This window comes from Ochlerotatus camptorhynchus, unplaced genomic scaffold (genome assembly GCF_037179485.1).
Source record: "Ochlerotatus camptorhynchus isolate MF236.1 unplaced genomic scaffold, CSIRO-AGI_Acam_v1.1 ptg000158l, whole genome shotgun sequence".
NCBI classification, from domain to species: domain Eukaryota; kingdom Metazoa; phylum Arthropoda; class Insecta; order Diptera; family Culicidae; genus Ochlerotatus; species Ochlerotatus camptorhynchus.
Genome location: NW_027040648.1, coordinates 770,077 through 789,431, shown reverse-complemented (window position 1 = coordinate 789,431; position 19,355 = coordinate 770,077). Strand labels below are relative to the sequence as shown.

The window sequence follows — 19,355 nt, the reverse complement described above, 5'->3', positions numbered from 1 at the left end:
TTCCTCGAATATCTTCGGTAGTGAATCAGATGTACTTTGTTGTTTTAAGCTAACAACAGCGAAGGAGTCGCTGGTGGATCAGTCATTTTCAGCGTTTTGTTATGGTCGAGGATATGGTTGCCAGTAAGCATATTTTTTCGGTTGAAGTTTTGACAGTTCGGTCGACACGAAGAAACACCCAGAAACACCTTCCGACACCCAGAAACACACATGAAACACAATAATCACAGAGTGACAATAATCGCAGAGTGACTTGGTTACCGTTTGGGTACTTTGCCCTATGGAAAAAGCTCGAGCAGAGCGAGCACTCAACCGAAAGAGACAGCAATCCAATAGTATACTGCTGTTCGGTGCGCTCATGGCTGAGAACCATGATAGTTTATAATCAGTTATGATTGATCTAATGTTTGCTTAGAATTAATGATATTAGTATTCATATTGTTGCTAAAACTAAACAGTGAATGAATAGTAGAGCACTAATGGCTCATTCATATACATAAAACAGATAGGAATTAGGGAACTGAATTACACGAACTCCAGTATGAACGGTCGAATTAAATACAGAAACATACCAACTGTTATACACCTACACTTAGCATACAGAAAACAACACCCACCACCCGGATCATGGAGGAGAAGGGAAATTTGGAATGGGACTAATGGATCAAGAAGGAAAGGGACATTTTGGGAAAAGGGAAATATATGGTCTGCTATCGGTCCGAAGAATAGCACTAGTTCTTTTCCACGCAATCCTTTGAGAGAACAAGTTCACCAAGTTGAAGAACAAAGTGTAATAAATAGTGAACAGTCGAATACGGGTGGAAAAAAACAAAGCTGCCTAATCCGTTGAAACCGTAGAATCAGGTAGGATAATATAAAACGGACTCCGGTAGCATAACCTTCATCAGACCCTTTTCCTATTTCCCACGTGCCCTCGTGCCCATTGAGTTTTACCTCAAAACCGGGTGTAGAGCCTAAGTCAGGCCACGGTCTGTGAAATCAGCCCGAGAATGCACTAGGCCAGGTAGTGCTCGATCGACCGGCTATACGTGCCAACGAGCCGACGTTCAACCTTGGTAGGAATCCTGGTACCGCGAGGAGTTTGCAGCGACAGAACCTCGTGCCATCCTGCACTGATACCACTGTCCGTGGCAACCGTGCCATTCATCGCACTCATCCAGCAGTCCCCTGCGTCCAGCGCAAGTGACGCCGACGCCACCGACGTGCAGGAATATCAGCGATCATCCGATCGCACTCATAGCTGCCCCGTCCGATTCCCCGCAGCAGAGATCCACGTGCCGGCCGGCCCTTACACACACACACCCCCAGAATTTGTAAGAAGGTTTTAATTAATAAAAGTTAATTAGTGAAAGATTAGGTGACCGTGTTTGCATTTGCTGATCAGTGTCCCCTATTTGTCCGGAGTCGAGCTTGAGAGCTCCGTCTCTCAAGCTCGAGCTAGTCCCGGCAAAAGAGGCTGGTGGATAGCCCACCCCGTCTGGTCCCCGTGGCTTTAGACCAGGGACCTAGGGCATTGTAGTCTAAGAGAGAGAGAGAGAGAGAGAGCACACGCAGTAACAACTTACCCCCTGACTAGCCTCTAACTCTCAATCGATTGGTAGCACCGTGGAGTTCCTCAAATCTCATTCAGTGCGTTTTCGGTTGAATGCATCCGTTGTTATTCATATTACTTGCAAATGGGTTTGACGTCATTTCGATAAGATGAGCCGTTTTCGTACTATGATTTCCTGAAAAAATCAAATTCGCCATTTTGAAAAATGAGAGTCAAAATGACCGATTTCTAGCTCAAACTTGTTTAATTGCCTCTAGCCAACAATTATGCGACGTTTCATGACATTCTAGGGGTCAAATCTAAAATGTGTTTATTTTTTCGCTTTTTGGTCTGGAACTGCTCCATTAATGTACACATGACGCTCGTCACGGGCGGCATTTTTACTCGGGTATTTCACTTGGAACTTTTTTTTTACACTCCAACATTCGGTATAAAATTTGTACAGCTCAATTTTTCCATGTCCAATTAAATCAAGAAATAATATTTCTTACCTCAGCTGTTCGCAATCCCGCGGTAATTAATTGATTAATTTCCAGTCGTGTAGATCGGTGACGATGACAAGCACCAGCGAGAACACATTTTCTCAAATTGATTGCACGCGCTTTGGACGCATTCTTTGCCCATTTCTTCGTTTCCAACGCAACGACGACGACACATTCAGCAATCCATCCAGGGGCCTGCTTCGTTTCTGTTTTCCAAAGCGCCACCTCAACGACAAATGCACGCTAAATGAAGAAAGAGTATGGCATCCATTTGCCATAAATTATCTTAATTAGGCACTTAATTTTCAACTGGTGGGTGATGCTGCTTTTTTACTCTCCTGAAACCAGCATATTGCTTTCTGCTAGTACCAATTAGGAACCGCACACAGGTGAACGAAAAGACACAGAGAACGAATTGCTAACTGGATTCCTGAAAATCTACAATTTGTCCTTCAGCGGCGACGAGTATGATCACTAAAGACCGAAAAATTCCCCACCATATCGTAAACGGATGATAAATTTGGAGTTTAATTCAATTTTACTGTTACGGTTATTGGGCTCATGTTATGTCTTTCACCTTATCGGTGAACCAGAACCGATTGAAAGTGGAGCCGGAAAGGTGATTTTCGGACCGCGATTTGTCAGCGATTCCCGAAACGATCCGCCAAAACAACTGTTAAACAACTTATCGGTTTCGTTTTTGTTGTTGGGGTCCGAACGGCCACATTACTACGGATATTTTACGATGCAATCGAGATAACGTTAAGCACTCTCGTTGCCATTATTGGGTAGAGGGGTCGTTTAGTGTTATCAACTAAGGTGCAATTTTTACGAATGGGTTTTATGCACCATGTGACTTTGCTGATACTGCTCAATTGTGGAGAAGCACCTTTCCGACTATTGAAAGCACATTTTGATTTCATGATTTCACTTCCCAGAAAATCAAAAATCCCAGGAAGAAAAACAAACGAAACGAGCGGCACTTCGGGCACCTACAAAGGCCCACATGAATGCCCTCAAAAACAAACATAATAAATAGCGTGCATAATTCGGACCCTTTGCTTGTTTCCGTTTTTCCCCTTTACCGTACTCGCGAAAAATATCCCTTCCTAAAAAAGGCGAAACGCCAAAAGGACCCTCCAACTCCAGCCAATGCGAATGTGTTTGGACCTATAAACGGCAAATGCTACACGGTTGGCTGCTTGGTGGGGTCGCAACAACAAGAGCAGGAAAATATATTGTCTTTTAAAATGTCATAAATTTTGTGTGGCGGCGGAACATTGCGTTTGTTCTTTTCTCGTTTCCCTGGGAGGATTGCAAGCTCTCTGTCTTACGTTTTTTTTTTAGCCGTTTGCTGTTGTGCCTTCGCAGGATTTTGAAACAATTCCGTTTGTTTGCCTTTTTTCTGCATTTCTAATCCATTCTTCGAGAACATGTGACATTTTCCTCTCCGGTTGCTTTGTTTCAACCAACGGAACGCATCACCACAGTTGGCTCTGGCATTGTGAAAAAAATAAAAATAAAGATGGAACCTTGCGATAAGGGAAGAAACGAATGAAATGTCCTTTTTGCCCCATAAAATACGGCACTGTCACATGCTTTGGAGTGGATGCGGGATCGACAAACGCAGCAAAACGGTGTCATCCGGCCACTGCCTGTCCTTCGAACAGCTGACATTGATCTACAGGTGCTGGTTTCGTTCGAGGTCGAGAGCCTTGCCTTGACGGGGAAAGGTATTGCAATCACACTCGGTTCTACCTACTACTGCTACTGGTAGGTGGATTGCTTTGTAATATTTTTCGTCCATGTTCACCTCACTCCTTTCTCGGCCGGCTGGCTCTCAGCTCAGCTCAGCGGGTAAATTGAAACTCAAAATCTTATCAGCGCGCACATAATTCTTATTCGTGATGCATTTTTAATATAAATTACCGCATGAACGAGATAAAGTGCATACATGCGGTGCAACGCGCCATGGTCCGCGGCCTGCACTGGAAAAAAGAAAGGTCTGCAAGTTTGTATGGCGTTTCGGTTTACTTTATTGGAATCTTCTTTGCAGTCTTATTTGAAACTGAAACAGATATCGAAACTGAAGGAAAAACTTACAAAAATTGAGCTGTTGATTATGGGTAAATTGAGCTCAAATCGGCATTAAAGTTGGTTAAATATAGATCTACTCAAATTTGGAAGAAAATACTGCCAATTGCGTCCGATATTTCGCTTGAATTTAAGCGAAATATAGAATAATTATACGCCAAATCTAGCGTTAACTAGGGTGGAGAAGGGCTTCAGTTCTTTCGAGACCTTATTTGAAGTACGGAGTTTTTCTCATGAAAATTAATCAGAAATCTATTCAAAAGATGCTCCATGATACGAAGCATCATAGGGCTTAGATCTAATTGTGGGGCTACCCTCACTTTGCCTCTCTTTTTCGAGAGGATACTTACACAGGGAAGCCGTTCTCCACCCTACTTATTTAATTAAATTCTCGAACGGTTCAAGGAAACACTAAGTATAGTTAAGGAGAAAAATGTATGGTTTGCTCATTGCGTGGGTCCATACAAATTTCCAAAAATATGTATGGATGATTGATTACCCAGTGGAAGGGAGGTTGGTCTATAACCTCTCAAAAACGGTCAACGTAATTTATAAATAGCCCCTTAGATGAAAATAATATTTTACTAGATATGTCAGTCAGAAACATGTGTAAAGGTAAGCGGATACATCGCCGTTACGTGGCGCTAACATCTCTTGATTTCCTTTATAAATGTGTCAATTTTGTCAATTTTGTTGACGTAGGCCTACGTCTGTGATTTCTATATAGGGGTCAAGGGGTTGGTCACTCCACACAAAGTGTCAAAAATACAGATGGGTACACCTGGGCACATTTATTGGCACACATGGTAAGAAATTTAAAATGATATTTTAAGTTACTGGCAACACTGTACTATATCTGCACCTGCTCTGTGCATGTGTCAAAATGTTAATCATTGTTGTTGACTGACACAATCCAATTTTTGGATTCATAGCTGCAACCGTGAATTTCCGGCGAAGTTCTGCCATGGATTCCTCACAGCGCATATATTTTCAAAACATTAGCTAAAAACCGATCAAAAGTCAAACCGAAAATTTTCCACGTGGCAACTAAACACGCAACCCACCCGATGATTACGGTACCTATAAATATTATCACGGTAGATGCTCATTTGATCATGTATTTCTATTAGTTTACTGCAAAGATTCATCTCACTCAGCCATAGCATTAAGTAGACCCTTCCAAACAAACTGAACCGAAGTGGTTAATTATGTTTTCAGCGGCTCCCAGTCTAGTAGAAAGCAACACTTCTTTTGAAGTAGGTAGCAGCTCTCCAGTCCAGACACACGTTGATGGTGTTGTTATTGTCGAGAGTTGTTAAAACCCATTACATTACAAGCTATTAAGATAAGTAGCGCATAAGAGCTGTGTTTCCAACATACATATTAGCCGCTCCCTCCTCATCGCTTACTTACTACTCGTGAAGCGATAACTCTCAAGAGACTCACTTAGCATCAAACGGAAGAATCTGTTTTCAACATTCAGTTTCCCACGTAGGAAAAAAAGAAGAATAGTGGTGAATGGTCCCATCCAAGAATGAACGGCATGAGAAAACATCAACATGTTTCTCAAATCTATTGGAAATAATTGAAAGTGTGCAACTAAAGGTAATTTTGAACTAACTAACAAAAAAATTGTATTCCAATCCACACTGAAGGGGCAATAAAACACTTGGAAACGAAACCACAACAAGACAAACGGAAAACGACAAGCTTACGATGTCCTCTCTCTCTAAAAAAAAGAATCAACCATAAAAGCGATAACATGCAAACAATAAACCAAACAAAAGCTACCCGTTGCGTTGTTGGTGCTGTGCTGTGGTGGCTCATCGCAGCAAGCCGACTTCATACATGGGGGAGGGTGCGCTGGAGCAGGCTGAGAACTGCTGAGCAGTGAGAACAAGGACCCGAAGAGAGCACATGGCTCTGTTCCTCCGCCTCCGCACCGTGCTGACGTTTTATTGCAAAGATCGCGTGAGTGAATTACACCGCATCAGCTTTATAGACGCTCTGCCGCTGTAAGTGAGCTCGGACGAAAAGTGCGTGTTGAGGGGATTGTTTTGGTGCGATAAAAAACAAATACAAATTATTGTGCTGAAAACGGGCGGTGGAGAACGACGAGGAGGAGAAGGAAAACCACCTTCAAAACCCTCCTTCGATCGAAGGAGGCTTGTCGCGGAATAAGTAGTCAATTAAGCGGAATTAATCCAATCGTAAAATTCAGAGGAAGTTTTATTCGGAAAATTACTGAATTGGAATTTTATGCGCATTTTTTGACAATTCTTAATCACAGCTGCCATATTTGACATCTAATGCGGAGATCAATTTATCAGAACATTCTCAACATGAATCACAGAATTCTAAACAAATTAGACACATGCGGTTGGAATTTACAATCTCCCTCTCTCTCTTTCTCTGGTAAATTTTCTATCGTAACTGTTTCATACCGTGCTGGAGACATGGCTGTGGAAATGGATGTGTACATGTGTTGTCTATTTCTCATCTTGAATTGAGACGACGTTCAGATTCCGCTCGAACTGATCTACAGCACTGCTGGAAAATATATTTCTTCCTGCCTTGGCGACAAGTTTAAAATTATCTTTTGAGTTTCGGAAAATGTGGGAACCAGTTTTCTAAATTTACCACGATAAAACTTATTACACTGAAACCTCCGTTTACGAAGTCTTTTTTTACGCAGTATTCAATTTACGTCCCTCTTTTTACGAAGTAAATCCCAAATAACGAGGTTTTTTTTACGAAGTAAATCCCAAATAACGAGTTTTCTTTTTACGAAGTAAATTCCAAATAACGAGTTTTCTTTTGTGATTTTCGGAAACTGGGATATACTGTGAAATACCCCACAATATGGGTATTGTTGGAATCGGAGTGACGTGTAGGGACCGGAAATCGATGTCTGTCGCCATTTTGAAATCCAAGATGGCGGCTTCCGGTAACATAATAACTTCGAATTTCTGTCAAATACCCCACAATATGGGTATTTTTGGAATCGGAGTGACGTGTAGGGACCGGAAATCAATGTCTGACGCCATTTTGAAATCCAAGATGGCGGCTTCCGGTAGCATAAAAACATGGAAATTCTGTCATATACCCCACAATATGGGTATTTTTGGAATCGGAGTGACGTGTAGGGACCGGAAATCAATGTCTGACGCCATTTGGAAATCCAAGATGGCGGCTTCCGGTAGCATAAAAACATGGAAATTCTGTCATATACCCCACAATATGGGTATTTTTGGAATCGAAGTGACGTGTAGGGACCGGAAATTAATGTCTGATGCCATTTTGAAATCCAAGATAGCGGCTTCCGGTAGCATAAAAACATGGAAATTATGTCATATACCCCACAATATGGGTATTTTTGGAATCAGGGTGACGTGTAGGGACCGGAAATCAATATCTGACGCCATTTTGAAATCCAATATGGCGGCTTCCGGCAACATAATAATTTCGAAATTCTATCAAATACCCCTCAATATGGGTATTTTTGGACTCGGAGTGATGTGTAGGGACCGGAAATCAATGTCTGACGCCATTTTGAAATCCAAGATGGCGGCTTCCGGTTACAGAAAAACTTGAACATTCTGCCAAATACCCCACAATATGGGTATTTTTGGAATCGGAGTGACGTGTAGGGATCGGAAATCGATGTCTGACGCCATTTTGAAATCCAAGATGGCGGCTTCCGGTATCATAATAACTTGGAAATTCTGTCAAATACCTCACAATATGGGTATTTTTGGAATCGGAGTGATGTGTAGGGACCGGAAATCGATGTCTGACGCCATTTTGAATTCCAAGATGGCGGCTTCCGGTAACAGAAAAACTTGAAAATTCTGTCATATACCCCACAATATGGGTATTTTGGAATCAGGGTGATGTGTAGAGACCGGAAATCAATATCTGACACCATTTTGAAGTCATAGTGATTTTTTGCGAACTTTTCCATCACTGCTTACACGTCACTCCAATTAAAAAAAAACACATATTGTGGGGCATATGACAGAATTTCCAAGTTTTTATGTAACCGGAAGCCGCCATCTTGGATTTCAAAATGGCGTCAGACATTGATTTCCGGTCTCTACACGTCACCCTGATTCCAAAAATACCCATATTGTGGGGTTATTTAACATTATTTTTCTGTTTTTATGTAACCGGAAGCCGCCATCTTGGATTTCAAAATGGCGTCAGACAACGATTTCCGGTCTCTACACGTCACCCTGATTCCAAAAATACCCATATTGTGGGGTTATTTAACATTATTTTTGTTTTTCTGTAACCGGAAGCCGCCATCTTGGATTTCAAAATGGCGTCAGACATTGATTTCCGGTCTCTACACGTCACTCTGATTCCAAAAATACCCATATTGCGGGGTATTTGGCAGAATTTCCAAGCTTTTCAGTAACCGGAAGCCGCCATCTTGGTTTTCAAAATAGCGTCAGACATCGATTTCCGGTCCCTACACATCACTCCTATTCCAAAAATACCCATATGATGGGGTATTTGACAATATTTTGAAAAACCTCTTTTTACGAAGTAAATCCCAAATAACGAGTTTTCTTTTTACGAAGTAAATCCCAAATAACGAGTTTTCTTTTTACGAAGTAAATCCCAAATAACGAGGTTTTTTTTTACGCACTAATTCGATTTACGAACCCCCGTTTTGGTTCGTAAATGGAGGTTTCAGTGTACTCAAAATAATCACCGACGAACCGACACTTTATAGACCATATACCGTCTAGTTTCGTTTGATGCAACATCTCACATCTAGGGAACTTTCAGTAACAGTCCACAATACTTTAGGGTCAGATTAAGAGACCTCAGGGCGGATCCCGTGGAGTTCCTTGGAGAATGGCGTGACAAACTTCAAAAGATACCTTACCAAAAGGTTCAACGTCCTTCGATGATGCTTCCCCGGGGCCAATAAAAACGGTCATCTTGAATTTTACAAACCATATGCAAAATGTGTATTAACTCGAAAAAATGCTACATTTTTGGCTCAATCAGACATTTTGTATTAATGTGTGTGTGTGTTTTTTTTTTATTTGAGTAAGTGTACCAGTTATTGGCCTTAGGGTGTTACTCAAATTTGAAATAACTTTTCATGATTTTATAAGGTTTTGCACCTCCGGGGTTAACCTCAATCGGATGACAGTTCAGTACGTGGACTTAACCGATTTTTTCTTGGGTAATTTCCCTAATAAAAAAAATACTATAGCCGAACGATAAACCAAATGATTGAACTATTTCATAAATTTTTTGGATGTTACCCTGAACACGTCGTTAAGCAAAATAACCAAAGGGTGTGACACATCGAAATCTCGATTTTAAATGGTCGAAAAATCTCACATTAGCGAATCAATCTACGAAAAATCTCTTTTCATCTCTGGCATCTAAACCCCTCTACTCGCATCGCTCTCCACCTTTTTTGCAGGAAATCTTCAAAAACATTATCAATCGTGTTTCTATCTATTAAGCGCAAGTGCATCTCACAACAGCAAAGCAAAACATTTCCTGCATCTTAGATAGAGTCGCCCCCCTCGAAAATATCCATACAAATTTTATTAGGGTTTTCTCGATAGTTTTTCAGACTGCAGTGAGATGTAAACCACACTTCAGCAAAGACCACGAGCAACATCCTTTCCTCGACAATTTTCAAGTTTAAATTAGGAAATTTAAAAAAAAAATCGAGAACCACTGAACTGTCAACAAGGTTCAGCCGATTAACACTGAGTTCATTCGTGACGTAACGCTGCAGAACCTAAAAGAGATTACTGGCGATTAACGCACGCACACTTGCGGGTGCATCGCCGTGTAAAGTTGTTTATTACTTTCCTCTGAAAATGTATGAAGATCTGTCAAAATGCGTTTGACAGCGATTTGTTATGTATTTTCCTCGGATTTTCACTAACAAGCTCTCACAAATCGCACCAATACAATCGGGCGTGAAAATCTAAATAGGCTCTTTGCATGCACCATGTAACCTGTGTGTTACAATTTATGCCGTTTTGTGTAGTTTTGCCGCCGAATGTAATTTAGCCGTGTTTCACACAAGCGTGTACCGTGTTTGTTATGGTTTGTTTTTGTTGTCATTTCACGGCCAGCAACAATTTTAATTTGTAAATTTTGCTCTTCATTTTATTAAGTTTTTTATTTTGTTAATCTAGTTATCTAAGGACAAAATTATCGTTTCATGTTGTCTCGCGTATTCAATAAAGTTAGGTCCTATTTCTCCTCCCGCTGCAAAAGAAGGCGAAAACACAATCAACATAACAGTCGAGCGCGGTTGCAGGAGAAAGTTACAATCCACGAAAGGAGTACGACGCGTGTTTGCCCCGTCCGTTGATTTTCCGGAAAAAGTAGTGAGATTGCGGTTTTCGTGGCGTGCGTCAGCTGGACGTCTCGCTGAACGTATCATCCCCAGCATTGTCGGGTGTGTGATAGTGGAGTTCCCAAGAAAAAGTATGAATTCTTCTGAAATGCTTAGATTCGTGATGCCCTTAGAATTATCCTTGGAATTCACATAAAATTATTCTCAAAATAATGCTTTGGAAAATGCGATTTGTTTGGTTGTCAGGGACTATGGGATCGTTTTCATTATCGAATTGTAATTTTCCACGGAATTACTTAAAAATTGTGCTCTGAACTTGTGACTATGGCATGACCAAACACTCCCGGGTAACTAGCTCAGACTCCTGAACTGTGTCGCGAGGCCGGCATGTTACTGGGTATTTGGAGGGGCTACGCGAACAAAGTATGAAAACACAGGAATATTCACATTTTCTTAAACCATTTATTTGCCCTTTTCTGTGGCGTGTGGGTGTGGGCTTTCACATATTTGTTTGGCTTGAATCAAGAGTTTATCAAGCTAATACGGTACTCACTGTTGCAGCAGAATCTCCTTCGACGTCGCGACCCCTACGTTGTCCCACTTGACTTCCGAACCGAGCCGTGTGAGACCGTTTTATTTACGGTACGAGGTCCTTAACGAAGGCAGGATTTCCAGCCCATCCCCACAAGGGGGGGGGGGGTGTATTCTATTTGCACTGCACTTCACTATGGTCTTGTTCACACGGACGCCTCTTCAAGCAATTTTGCCAATCCTCTTTACAGCATATGCGCATCCATTTTAAGCTTAAGGCTACCATTTTCCTTGCTTCAGTACAGGGCGAATGAGAACGACCCAAATTTGAGTTTAGTTTACTCATAATCGCCAAAAGTGCAGGAACTCAGCGATGAGTAAAATTTGTCTCATAGTTTCCTGTAAAAACCTAAAAAATCTGCCGGAAAATGAGGAAATTGACGAAAATTTTATTCAGTCTCGGAGTAGTACCAATAGACTGAGTGAATCCAATCTTTACTTTTCTCAAATTTGGGAATTTTTCCCTGGAAAATCCCGGAAAAACCTGGGAAAACATGAGGCAAATTTACTAATCGCTGAGTTCCTGCACTTTTGGCGATTATGAGTGAACTAAACTCAAATTTGGGTCGTTCTCATTCGCCGTGTATCCTTTGAGTGTTTTGGCAGCGACACAAGCCCTCTCGCTCTTGTGTGTGTCTACTGTTTAAGGTTTAAAAAACGTGAATTTTCCCAACCAACAATAACTCATACAGACGAAAATCCACGGATTGTAACCAACTGGTTACAAACTCACACAAGTGAAATGTTTCTCGAAAAAAATGAGACACATTGATTAGTTTATAACTTTTTAGCATGTGGGTAAAAATTGATCAAATTTTGACTGAAACCAGCTAAGAGTGTAATGTTTGCGCTGGCAGAATTTCACCACAATATGTCAAGTGGTTATCGAGATGGCATCGGAGCTAGAGCAGATCCGCCAAAAAATCTTGTGCGCCGTCATGGAAAATCTGACTGCGTCCCACAGATGGATCGGAAAACACCTGGGAATCCATCATTCGACGATTTCCCAGGTGGTGAAGTCATTCAAGGAGACCCAGACGACCCAGCGGCGAGCAAGCTGTAGCAGAAAACCTAAGACAGCTGACCCGGTGAAGGCCAGGAAGGTGTTTGAGTCTGTTCAAGCGTTGGCCGAATCTTTCGATCCGCGATGCGACGAAGAAGGTGGATGTTTCCATCTGGTTTATCAAAAAACGATTAAATGTGCCAACATCCATTTCTACAAGGTCCGGAAGGAACCGAACCGGAACGACAAACAAAACACGGTGGCCAAAACCCGCAGTTTATCTTTGTACAATCTTGTTGTCAGAAATGATTTGGCAGCGGATGACTATTTTGAAAGTTCTTCCAAATTGACTATTTGAATAACATATATAATAAATTACTGTGAAATAGTTATTTTTATTATTTTTGGCGTCAGCATGTATTACCTGATTCTTTTTTTTTCGATTTTCTCTTCATAATGTACTTTAGCAGCACTTCCAGAAACCATTTGAAAATTTGTTAAAAGAAATCAAAACAAAGTTAAAATTTGGTTGTTGTTGTTTACATCTATTTGGTGCTCCGAAAAAATTTACAAATCGAGATCAAATTATCGTATTTATTCAACTACGATTACAGGGTGAAATGATCTTTTTACTTTCCTTTCGATAACATTAGTTACTGATGTAAAATTTTCTTGTTTCCTTGTAGTCAATCTTGCAGCACCATCGATCGAAAAGAATCTAAGGATGAGGATCGGGAGTACCAGGGCGCTGCGAATCAAATCGATTTCGACGTTAGTTTCGAGGACGGTTCAGACCAGTATTCGATCGAAGCCCTTGAAGATGATTTTGACCCTTTGATTCTTCCTTTGGATTGTGATGACGGAGTAGGAAGCCCGCATGAACACAAACCTAATGAGTCTGTGAAAAGAAAAGTGAGGCCTGTCAGAAGAAGCATTTATCGCGGTGCAGTTCATTCTTCAAGCGTAGGTTTGTTGGAGAAACATCCGGTAGTTTGATTGCATCACAACTGTTGTGCGGTGATACAGTGCACGAAATCTTGCAAGGTGTGTGGACAATCGTAAGTCCCATCATTTGCCGTGAAGTTATTTTCATTGACGAAAGTGGAAGTCAAGGGCTGACAGTGAGCCAACATTTGAGGATTTGCGGAAATTTGTATACTTGCAAAGCAGCAACCGAAGACGTATAAGCATCGATCAAATCGACAGCAAACTTTTGATTAGCTGGCGTACGAAAGATATACGAGTGCACGTTCTCATTTACTCTACGGCGGTTTCGTGCAAGCAACTATAGGATTTGGTGGACAACAATTGTTGCGATTCCAGGATACCGATCGAGCGGGTGCTCCCAGCAACCAGTTCCTCTCTGTGTTGGTGAATGAGCTACGAGAATTGCATGGAAAACAATTTACCGGTCAAGCTAGCTCGTGGAAGCTTTGGGCACGGACACCGCGCCTGCACACGAACGGGAACAAAGAATGTCGGAGTTACCTCCACTTTGCATTATTAAGTTCTTCAGATCTGTTCCTATTTTGGAAGCTGTGCAGCTGGAGAGTACCCACAATGGGATATCTGTTGCCAGCACCATCAATGAAGCATTTTCTTCAGAGCTCTCAGTGTTGGAAGAAGAAGTCGACCAATTGATTTCACGGGGACAAAGGGTAAAGCATCGCATTAGTGCACTACGCTCTCGATCGTCAATCAATTCAAGTTTGGTATCAGCAATGCAGGACTCTATCAGACCAGAGGAGAATGAAATTAGCCGTTCACTTGCCGACAACGTTTCGGATATGCAAGATATTGATCATTTGTGAATCATTAACTCCAAGTCCATGATTTTTGTACCTGAGCTGTTTTATAAAAATAAAAAATGAAGCCTTTTTACACTCATTTTGTTAAAATTACTCTTCTTCGTTATAATTCGGCAGTTCATCAGTTTGAGGCAATCCTACTGAAGGATCGAAGACTCCACCCGGTGAATATCCACAGTGTTGATAAATTTTGCTACAAACATAGTTCTCCAACCCCATAAAAGTTTCCAGAGCCAAATGGAATAGGTTCTTGTTCCGATTCTCTACATATACCTTCCTGATTCGTGATTTCATCATGCCGAAAATCAATTCTACAGGGTTGAAAAACGGACAATAGGCGGGTATGAATACTGGGATGATGCCTATCGAACGGAGATACAAAATGATGTTGGCATCATAATGGATGCAAGATCCATCCATTATCCAAACAGAGTTTTTCCCTGGATATTGAAATATTTTTTCGTTTTTCAGACCGAATTCACGGCAACAATCAAAAAATATGTTTCGTGTAAAAGTTCCCTCTGTTTCAAAACAATCCAATAGCCACAATCGACGATTCCTCAAGATGCTTCTGTTATCCAAGGGCACTTCGTCTAGAAATACTAAATGATACGTGCCCCAATCAAAAGAACTCATTTCCGAACAGAAACGAAGAATTTCAATCTCTTTGATTTGGATGGTTCTGCGTTCTAATGCCTTCCTCGTCAATCCTTCGGCATGTTAAATTCTGCAAACAGACGATCCACTTATTTTGATCTGGAATCGTCGGTAGAAAAGATCACAGCATTCCTCAAGGTAGAGAATCGGGTTCTGATAATAGAGCTCCAAAATTCCATTGTCGATGACGCACGCTATGTCTGAAGGAACTTTTTTTGCAACATTCATGTACCTCAGATTTTCCTTCACAGGATGTTAGTATTGATCCTAACAATCAAACCTGTGATGGTTTTAAAATATTTCACCTTGGGTTTTTTGAGAAAAAGTGTTTTGAAGTTTATAAAGCCGATTATGAAGGCATATATGGACTATTGACGATACAAAACTATTACGAATTGAACAAATGCAGTTAAGCAAGGTTCAAATGATGATTGCATTAATCTAAATGGCATTAAAGAGTTCTCTTTGCCTCTCAAGTAAGATCCGTATTGATTATGTCGACTTTGACCAAAATCAATTAATGTTTTTTGCTAGAACAACTTCTTAATTAATTTCTTTTCCCTCATAAGAGTAAAAGAGAAAGAAACGAGCGGGACAGTCTGAGACAGCCACATAATCGTAGTAGGCATTGATTTTCGTCCTGTTTCGAGAGTTTTTTATTGGAAGTATCGTGTAGAAAATCTGGAAAAATAAAAATAAAAAACCTTATGAAGAAAATAGAGAGTTCGCTTCTTGTGCTTTGAAAAAGCGACTCTGTAAAAAAAAATCAAGCCACTTTAGTAGCGACGATTGTTGAAAGATTTTTACCGGAGTGCAATAAAAGAGATAGTAGGAACCGAAAGTTTTGTGTCCCGTACTCAGCAGGTGGCAAAGGTGGCATTTGCCACCAAAACATCCTGAGGCTTGAAAAATTTGCTTGGATTAAAAAAAAAATTATATGTTTGACTCAACGGCGAGATCGAAAATAAAGTCTGGCAACCAAGACGAATTGGTTTGAAAATCGTTTAACCGATAATGCCTTTTAATGAAATTCACATGAAGTTAGCTACTCTTGCCCAGTGAGTTCAGGTAGTCCTCACCTTGAATTACTACAGAATTGATAGAGCTTCATTGCAATTCCCATATTTTGCCTGAGGAAATTTTCAGGAAGGTTCAGCGACTTTCTAGGAAATTCTGCGAACTATAGGGAACTGTAGTGAATTTTAGGAAAGTTCTAAAAACTTTAAATAAGTTCCTCCAAAGAAGCAGAGAAATTCAACAACTTTCAGAGAAGTTTATTGAACTTCAGGGAAGTTCTACAAATTTCAGGGAAGTTCTACAAACTTTAGGGAAATTCTACAAACTTTAAAGATGTGCGTCGATCTTCAGAGAAGTTCTTTAAACTTCAGAAAAATTCTGTCAACTTCAGGGACATTTTGTGAGCTAAAGGTGTGTTCAATGTCCTCCTGGTAAGGGCTGTTCATAAACAACGTATACTCTTGGTTGGTTGACAAATGTCTACGGTCCATACAAATTTTCAAAAAAATTGTAGAGAGTTCTGTGAAAAATACCAACATTATATGAATTTCAATGATACTCTGCAAATAGTTCTTTTAACGTGAGGAAATTTTTGCAATCTTTATGATGGTCTGTAAAATTTAATAACATTAGGAAAGTACTGTGAACTTTAAAAAATAACTAAGAATTTCGGGAAAAAAACGCCAAACTCAGAAGAATTTCATCGAAGTTCAACGAAATCAAGGAAAAATGTATGAACAGGGATTTGAATTTGAATGTAACTTCTATAAGCTGTCTCATCGGATTGTTGGCGGAACAACTCCCACTCCATGTCTTAGAAAACAGGTATAATAGTAAGAATTTGTTGCGATATCTCTTTCTCTTTTACGCTTACCTTATGAAATGTGATCGAAGGCATGTGCAGGGTGGAAGGGCGTAAAATGAGAATTTGCCAGCTAATAATATATCGTGAGTACGGATCATGTTACATTGTCGTTTACCGGTATAAAAAAGGGAGCAGTTTATGAAAATTTAGGTTTAAAAATATCCACAAGAAAGATGTTAACAATAAGTTCAAACCAAAGTCGACAGTCAAAGTTGTGCGGGTGTATATATATTTGTAAGAAGAAGAAAAAAAACACCTCAGAAAAAAAAATTCATAAAAATTTGCAGATTATGTCTGACCCAGGTTTCTCCTGGGAAACGTCATGCATGTAGTGAACAGAAACTTTAGAATCTCTTCAAATTGGCAGATGAAAGTAAGAATCACTTTGTTGCTAAAAGCATTAGAGAGTTAGTCAGGAAAAAAATCTAAGATTTCTCACGAAGATTTACTTTAAGAAAGATCTTAATCTGAGTGTTAATAAGGTCGGTATTTAACTGTTATCTTATAACTATATATTTTACATAACATTAAACTGTACTTTTTTATATTACAGACGCTAAAATTTGCTAAATGTATGAGATATACCGGCCGTCAAACTTTCCAGCCCGGCCTCAACTCAGCTATGAAGAAAGACAACGCGGCCAAGAATGATCCCAATAACCCAAAATGGTGGCTGTCGAAAATGCGACGACAGTTTTTGAAGGATGAAATTTTGATCATCAGCTAATGAAAAACAACGCATCGCTGATTTTTTTATATGCTGTGTAAAAAAGCATAAATTTTTGAGGAAAAATATAAAAACACATTGCGCCCTCTATCTACAAACTATGAAAATCATTTATTAAATGCAATCAATGTTTTTCAATACAAAATCCCATTTTAATAATATCATTATGTGATATTAAGAATTTTTAATTACCATTCATTTTATATTGTGGTCTTTGAAATGGGCCCAGCGATTCAAAAGTTATAAATTTTTGAAAAAAATCATTTTGAAAAAAATAAAAAAAATAAACTATTTTTTGGACTACCCTAACGTTGAAATGGCCACCCTAATGACAAAATAAAGAAAATATTTTGCGATAAAGAACAAAACTACAATTTTTTACCAAATTCTGAGAACCAATTTGCAATGGAATGTCTCAATAATATTAAATTTAGGACAATAGTTTGTTTAATTATTTTATTAATTTAAACATTATGAGATCATGACAAAGTTACGATATCTGACGGTACCGAAGAGTGGATTTTACTATACCATTGAAACTTAGTATTTGGGCAACTTCAATCCCCTCTTGAATCATTTTCAGCTGAATTTGTTTCGATCCTTAACAGTTTTGTATCATCAATAGTCCGTATACGCCGCCTTTGTAAACAGCTAAGTAAACTTCAAAACACTTTTTCTCAAAAATCCCAAGATGAAATATTTTAAAACCATCACAAATTTGATTGTTGAAATCAATACTAACCTCCTGTGAAGAAAAAACTGAGGTACAAGAAAGTTGCAAAAAAAGTGCCTTCAGACATAGCGTGTGACGTACACTAAATTTCTTGAATACTTGCTCCCGCTGCTTAGAAGAAAGTCATCAATTTTCTTCGTATGAAGTTATCCAGCCACTGATCGTTGTTTTACTTTTACGGTAGATATTGGCAAGCTTGGCTCTGGTTAAGGTCCACGCAGATTAGATCCGGATCGGACGCGTTGCGGCAAAGTGACAGCTAAATCAATTGTCTAACTGTCAAATTTACGTCAACGCAACGCAAACGGATCTAATGTGGGTGGCCCTTTAGCCCGAGGAAATAGTAGCCATAAAGGCAATGGTACTTAGTATTCGTGCTGGCTCTTTTATTTCCAACATTTTGAAGAATTACGTTGGTCATGTTCCACAAAACCGACGAAAGACGAAAAGACAATGAAAAGCAAACCAAATGACATATGACGTGATGACAGCAACGCGTGTCAAAAATTGACAGATAGCACTTCTCGTCACAGGAAAAAGTGCGCAAAACTACACTATGTTTGTTTTGATTCGCTTAAAGAGCCTGAATTTATAAAGAGACGACATCTTATCCATTTGACAGGTCTTCTGCTCGATTGGAATGACTTTTCCTATGACTTTGACAGACAATCGATTGTTCCAAGTTTGACATTTCGCCTCTTTATAAATTTAGGCTCTTTAGATTCGTTATAAAAGTTTGACAGATAAAATGAGGGATTCGTGGATTTTCCTATGTTTCGAGGGGTGCATCGATTAGTTTGGGACCGAAGATAGTACCAGAGCAGAGCCAAAAAGTTGAGCACATTTATTCGGGACCTTCTGGTCTTAGAGTTACCTCTATGGTTTTGCGTTGTCACATCACGGTTGGCTGTTCATGAGGAGGCAAGGAAGAAGAAGGTGGACAAATTAGCCAAAAAGTTCTTGGTTTGGCAGGCCATCAGTGGGTGTGACAAGATGAGCCAGTACCGTACGACGGGTATCATCAATGGGAAAATCTACCGGGATGAGTGCCTCCAGAAGCGTCTTCTACCCTTCATGTAGTCTCATGGAGGCGAGACACTTTTTTGGCCGGATTTGGCATCCTGCCACTACGCGCGGCCGGTGTTAGACTTGTACAGAGACAACAATGCTGTTTTTGTACCAAAAGACGTCAACCTACCGAACTCGCCGGAGCTTCACCCGATTGAGAAGTTTTGGACCATCAATAGCTCTTTCCAAAACTCCCTTTAATTTTCTCTGAAATCCCTTGGTGTTATACCCTGAAATGCATTCTGAAATCTTCTCAAAATTCCTTCGAAAAAAAAATCCTCCTACTGTGTTACCTGACTTATAACGAATATACGTTATATACGAGTACCCAGAATACAACGTATTGTTCGTTTAATTTTACATTGCAAATGCTGTACAAAATTAGACAAGT

The 19,355-nt window shown here is 40.0% G+C and overlaps 2 pseudogenes; one reads left to right on the top strand and one right to left on the bottom strand.

The window, feature by feature from the left end:
* Positions 1-3,664: 3,664 nt before the first annotated feature.
* On the top strand, positions 3,665-13,680 carry LOC135701389 (uncharacterized; annotated as a pseudogene).
* Positions 13,681-13,987: 307 nt separating this feature from the next.
* LOC135701365 (uncharacterized) lies at positions 13,988-14,782 on the bottom strand (annotated as a pseudogene).
* Positions 14,783-19,355: the final 4,573 nt, after the last annotated feature.